At 38.7% G+C, this 5817-nt stretch overlaps 1 protein-coding gene across 5 annotated transcripts in view; it reads left to right on the plus strand.

The window, feature by feature from the left end:
• The first annotated feature begins 2883 nt into the window (after positions 1–2883).
• LOC135216556 (protein mono-ADP-ribosyltransferase PARP12-like) overlaps positions 2884–5817 on the plus strand; it is a 38885-nt gene continuing 35951 nt past the window's right edge. For 2 of the 5 annotated variants that reach the window (XM_064251944.1, XM_064251951.1), the window contains exon 1: positions 3408–3930. The gene's annotated coding sequence lies outside the window, so the exon portion shown is untranslated. Of the gene's footprint in view, positions 3931–5817 lie in introns of all 5 variants that reach the window. The other 3 variants (XM_064251937.1, XM_064251933.1, XM_064251957.1) reach the window with 3 other exon arrangements.

The raw sequence follows: 5817 nt of genomic DNA on the forward strand, positions 1-5817 counted from the left end.
TGAAGAAAAAAAATTAGACTGAGCACAATTTGATTGACTGACTGATTGTAAAATTGATGAGCAAAATTAATGCTGAAGTTTACAAAAGTACAGATTATATAATGCAAAATTGAACCATATTCTCATCATCAAAATATACACTCACTTACACCATTCGAAAGAGGAAACAAAGGGGATTCCAGATGTACGATAAAATGCATTTCTCAAATTTGTGGCGAGTGTGGGTTTTAGCACTGGACGCCTCATATGCAAAATGGAAGAGAGGCAGATAATGGAAGATGCAAGAGTAGAAAGATTTTATATACATTTGTGAGTGTGGAAGGTGTCTGGTTCTGTAGGAAACTGTCAGAATCACAGAGGCATAACATTCCTTAGTATACCAAGAGAAGTTGTATGATTTTAATTGAGAAATAAGATAGATGACAGAATGTTTTATAAGGAATTTGGAAAGAGTATGGATGGAAGAAGGTATGTGGATCATAGGTATACTATGGAAGAGCTTTAAAAGAAGTTTGAGAATAATGCTTAAAAACAAAAATAGCTGTATGGGGTTTACAGAGCCTAGATAAAACATTTAGCATAATTAATAGAGACGCAATGTGAGGAGTGTTGAGAATGTGTAGTATAGAAAATAAGTTGTTGAATGTCACTAAAAGATTTTGCTAACAGTGCAAAGAGTGACTGATATGGCATAACAGTGGATTTGGGCAATAGCTATGCCTTATCCCCAGTGATATAATAGATGTCAAGGAGTTGACTGGGGACAGAGAAGAATTGAAGAAAATAATGAATGAATGTTAAAGAATTCAAAAATAGAGAAAGTTGTGAATGAATGGGAAGAAGTGTATTGTTACAAAATCAAATGGAAACCAGGGAGATGGAGCAATGAATGTTAATATCGGTGATGATGAAAGAAAGAATGAAGTTGTTTATGAGGTATTTAGGAACAAATACAGCTAATGATGGCAGGATGAGTAGAATTGTGTCACAGAAGAAACAGCAAGAAAGGAAGCAGGATGTGTGCAAAAGACTGGAGATATTTGTAGTCTATGGCAACGCAGGTGGGAATGTCTGAAGGAATTGTTGAACTACTCTCCTATACAGACGTGAAGTGTGAGTGTTGAATATGTATATATAAAAATTTTGTAGTTGAAATGAATATTGTTCGTGTAATGTATGTAGCATAAGCATTGAGAGGAAGATAAACTTTGCAATCCATACAGACGGTAAAAGGATGCTGTGAGTGTTTTGAGAAGATAAAGTCACGTAGAAAGGGTGAAGGACATTAGATTAGTGGAGACTGAATAATTCAGAAGTGTTACATTAGAAGGCGAGGAAGAACTGGGTTGAGAGTGTGAAACAGGTTTTGGAAATCAAGGGCCTTGATATGTATTATCAGGAGAGTTGAAAATGCAAGAGAGATAGTAGTGAATGGCACAAAGTGTAGTGTGGCTCAGTACTATATTTATGACCCTTATCTGTACGTGTATGAGGCAGCTGATGTAGACATTTCCGGCAGCAATAAGTCAGCTATTCTTAAGGCAAAATATGAACGTGGCATTGAATGACATTATTTTATTTCTGAGGGCATCCTTGTAGGAGACATAATGTTAAAAATATATATAATCTTTTTCGCCAGATACCATTTCATATTTTAAAGTTTAGCACCTGTTTTCAGCAAGAGCAGAGATGATTATCCACTCTCCATGCCATTTTCTCTCATCTCCAGGTCCTTACCGCGAGCAGATCAGGCCACCACTGATCCGAAAGGGACTCATAACTTCCTAATCTGCTACACTTTTGCATATGCTCTCCATCAAATTGCAACTGCAAGCCTGGCACTGTGGAAGAATAGCACTTTAAGCAAATCCAAACAAGTAAAAAACCTGCAGAAGTTTCTTCGGTGCAATCAAGTTTACAGCGTATAATGATGTATGAAACCCTCAGCCATGGCCCATGAAACTTTCACCCACAAAACAGAGGTGACCTGTGTTATTGGCACCTATAGCAGTGTCAGACGTATGATCATAGCTAACTTTAACCTTGAATAATACAATATAGGTGCCAGGCGCACGATGATGGCTAACTTTCACCTTGAATTAAAACCACTGAGCTAGAGGGCTGCAATTCGGTATTGATGACTGGAGGGTAGATGATCAACATACCAACTTATATAGTCCTCTAGGCTGCCTCAATGGCTTGTATGATCTGAGGCGGTGAAGTCAGGAGGTCATGGCGCCTATATTGGTGCAAGTTACTACTGAATGTAACCTTCAGGGGCCAATCGATCTATTGAGCAGTGCAGAATGTTTGCCGAGGCCAAGGAATGGTTCCAAGCCTTATGAGTCCAACCAGATGCAGATAGTTATACGCGCCTGTTGGACAAAAAAAAAAAAAAAAAAAAAAAAAAAAAGTAGCGATAGCACCCTTAGAAACTTGTCATTAAAATGAGAAAACTGAGCCCTTCTTGCGTAACCCTCTCCATAAGACAAAAGAAAAGCATAGATATATATATATATATATATATATATATATATATATATATATATATATATATATATATATATATATGTGTGTGTGTGTGTGTGAATGTGTGTGTGGACATGGTTATGGACGACATTGCTATTATCGAGGGGGTATTTTCTATCGGCATTATCATTTACGTGTATTTCATGCATCAGCTGCAGGTTTATTTTATTGTATTTTTTTGTGTGAAAAAAAGGGCAAACCGCAAACCGACGGAACAGCATGATAGAGCGTATTTTAATGATTAATCAAAAGAGGATGTGACGTCATCCAGTCAAATACGTTTTGGCGAGACCATCCGCCACACTTGTATCTAACTCGCTCATTGTTCGTTACACGATATAATCTGCTTTTATTAACGAGTGCGTAAAGGAGAGAGGGGGATGAACCTAAAACGTTAATGGACCTGAAAATGCCCTTATTTGTATAATACTTTACGTAATTTTTGTGTTAAACGTTAACCATTTCTCAAGGACATGTGCATCGTCAGTTTTCCAGTAGGAAAATCGTTACATTTCCTTGCTTTCACTATCTGATAGTCACGACGAACGCACGCATTGAGTCATAGGCTCATACCAAAGGGCAAATTGCATCAAGTGACTGAGGACGAGACGAGTACAAGTATGGCTGCGTCACACGTCAGGTCCCAGCATTGATTAGGTCTCTGGCTGGCTCGGCTCGCCTCGCCCCTGCTTGCTTCCTCGCTCATTGGTAGTTGCCAAAACAACTTGTTGCTTACGTGCGAATTCATAATGAAAGAAAAAATTATAAAAATCAACCAGTAACAAATTTATGCATGGATAATGACAAATGGTCTTTGTGCTACAAGTGTTAAGCAGTCATTCTTACTGTTCTAACTTTTATTTCCTTGACAAAAACAGGCAGCGGGCGACACCGGCTCACCGCATAACGAGTGGTCGTTGCTACGAAGAGCAGACGAAACTAGAGTGGGACCGTGGGTGTGGGCGACTCCATCTATACGTGTTCCTCACGGGTGGAGTTCGTGCCGGGCACCCTCTACCAAGGCATCAACCCTCGGACCCTGCCTCATCCCTGTTAGCAACAACACCACCACCTCATGCGCCAGTACCCTCCCCTTCCTTCTTGGTGCCTCCCCGGCGTCTGACGGCAGCGATTCTCTTCCTCTTGAGAAGACGAGGTAAATAGCCTATGCAGAGAGCTCTCAGAGCATACCGCCGCACGACAGGAGCTTACTTGAGAAATTTGAGAGTGTGTTGAGTATGTGTATGCACCGCTTCCGCCTGCTGATACTCACGGCTGTTTCAAATGTGACGCAACCCGAATGAAGTTCGATTGGAAGGAACGAGTTCGTTAATCGATTCAGTGTGAAATAACTTTTACCCTGTGAATCTCTAAACGTGTGAGTGACTCCTTTCATTTAAGGTAAGATGTTGCTTTATTTGTTTTGCGTAATTTGTTGATTAGATTAATTGTTTATTAAGTGACTTGCTAACAGTTTTGCGTTAATGCTCACTCCAAGCGTTCATTTGATTGCTAGGCTAGAGAACCTTTTCCTGTTTCTGAATACGCCATTAACAGATAAAATTATATATATATATATATATAATATATATATATATATATGGCACAGGATATAGGTACTGCAGCCGTATCCCGATCGTGGTAGATATTGGTACGGCAGTGAATTGCGCATGCGTCAATTTCAGACTTCCTGCCGTACAAATAATATAGTGCGGTGAGGGTACGGCAGATTCTGTCATTGGCGCCGTATTTGCGGTCTTGACTTGCTGTAGATACGGCAGTTAGCTGTATCCGTTTACCAGTTTGCTAATCATACTGTATTATGTAACCAGAGCTCGGCTTTTAGGTGGGACAGTCACGCTTTTTGAACATCTGTTCCCCACTTTTTTTAAGTTAGCAAAATGTTCCTCCCCCTGTTTTTTGTTTTTAGTTTTTTAGCTTTTGTGAATTGTGTCCCGCTTTTTTGTACTACAAAAACAACACTATCCAGATTTTAATGGACCTGGTAAATTCTATCGTCTTCTCCGACAGCTGCAATATACCCAATGAAGTGAATTAAAAGAATATTGTAAAGTATATAACGGCCCTTGCAGCTGCCGACGTCGGGCAGAATAAAGAGCCGAGAAAGTCACCAAAGGTACGATGGTAGTGAATATATTTATATATAATCCTCTTTGAATCTCCTCTTCGGAATTCTTTTCAGGGCCGATTCGATCGTTCGTGACCTACGTATATACCATGAATTACCCAATTTTGAAAGTTTGAGTCTTCATAGATGTCTATGGCTTTCTTCAGCTCGTTAAAGCCTGAAAACATCTGTTTTTCGGCGAAAACTAATGTATTATTCCGCGGTTCATGCTGTTCCGTCACCATTTTTCTTGCTGTCACTGATATGCCCAAAGACTGTGTATATAGTCTTTGGATATGCGTGAGGCGGTAAACAACGGTTAGCGCATGCGCAATTCACTGCCGTACCAATATCCAGTTCGTATATATATATATATAGAGAAGAGAGAGAGAGAGAGAGAGAGAGAGACACACCACACACACACACACACACACACACACACACACACACACACACATATATATATATATATATATATATATATATATATATATATAATATTTATGTGTGTGTGTGTTTGTGTGTGTATGAATTTTATGTAGGCAGTCATGCCGAATAAGCCAAAGTGCAAGTTGTACGTATTTATAAATGCAACCTAACCCGTAAATTTGTGAAACACATCGTATGTGTAGTACTTAACATGGATTTGGTAGACATATCCTATGTCTACAGAACATGGATTTGATAAAACACATCCTGTGTATACATATCTTGGAAGGCTTTTTAAAGAGTATAATTTCCATCTTTATTGTTATAATAACCAGAGGTTTTATGAATGTTCATTAGTTTGTTTGTGTTATGAGAAGTCCGTTTTACCGCTCAAAGCATTGTGTAATACAGAATCATTTCACAAACAATGGATCAATACAGAATCAGGCCATTTATTTTCTTGTCCATATTCATTACCATTTAACTATCAATATGCACACGCTACAATAGGCACAAAGCTTTTAATTAAAGAGCACTTATGTCAAAAGTGATTAATTTATTGTGTCGTCTGTACTAAAAAAGTTTACCCAGGTAGAAGTAATTGTTGATTTCTTTTAAATAGTTCTTAAACCAGTTACACTTGTGTATTACCCAATCCAATATGGAGACGACAGCCGTCATTTGCTGTTTCCATAGTAAGAGTATTAGTAAATTCGAACACACACACACAC

The sequence above is a fragment of the Macrobrachium nipponense genome, chromosome 19, assembly GCF_015104395.2.
Source record: "Macrobrachium nipponense isolate FS-2020 chromosome 19, ASM1510439v2, whole genome shotgun sequence".
Lineage (NCBI taxonomy): Eukaryota > Metazoa > Arthropoda > Malacostraca > Decapoda > Palaemonidae > Macrobrachium > Macrobrachium nipponense.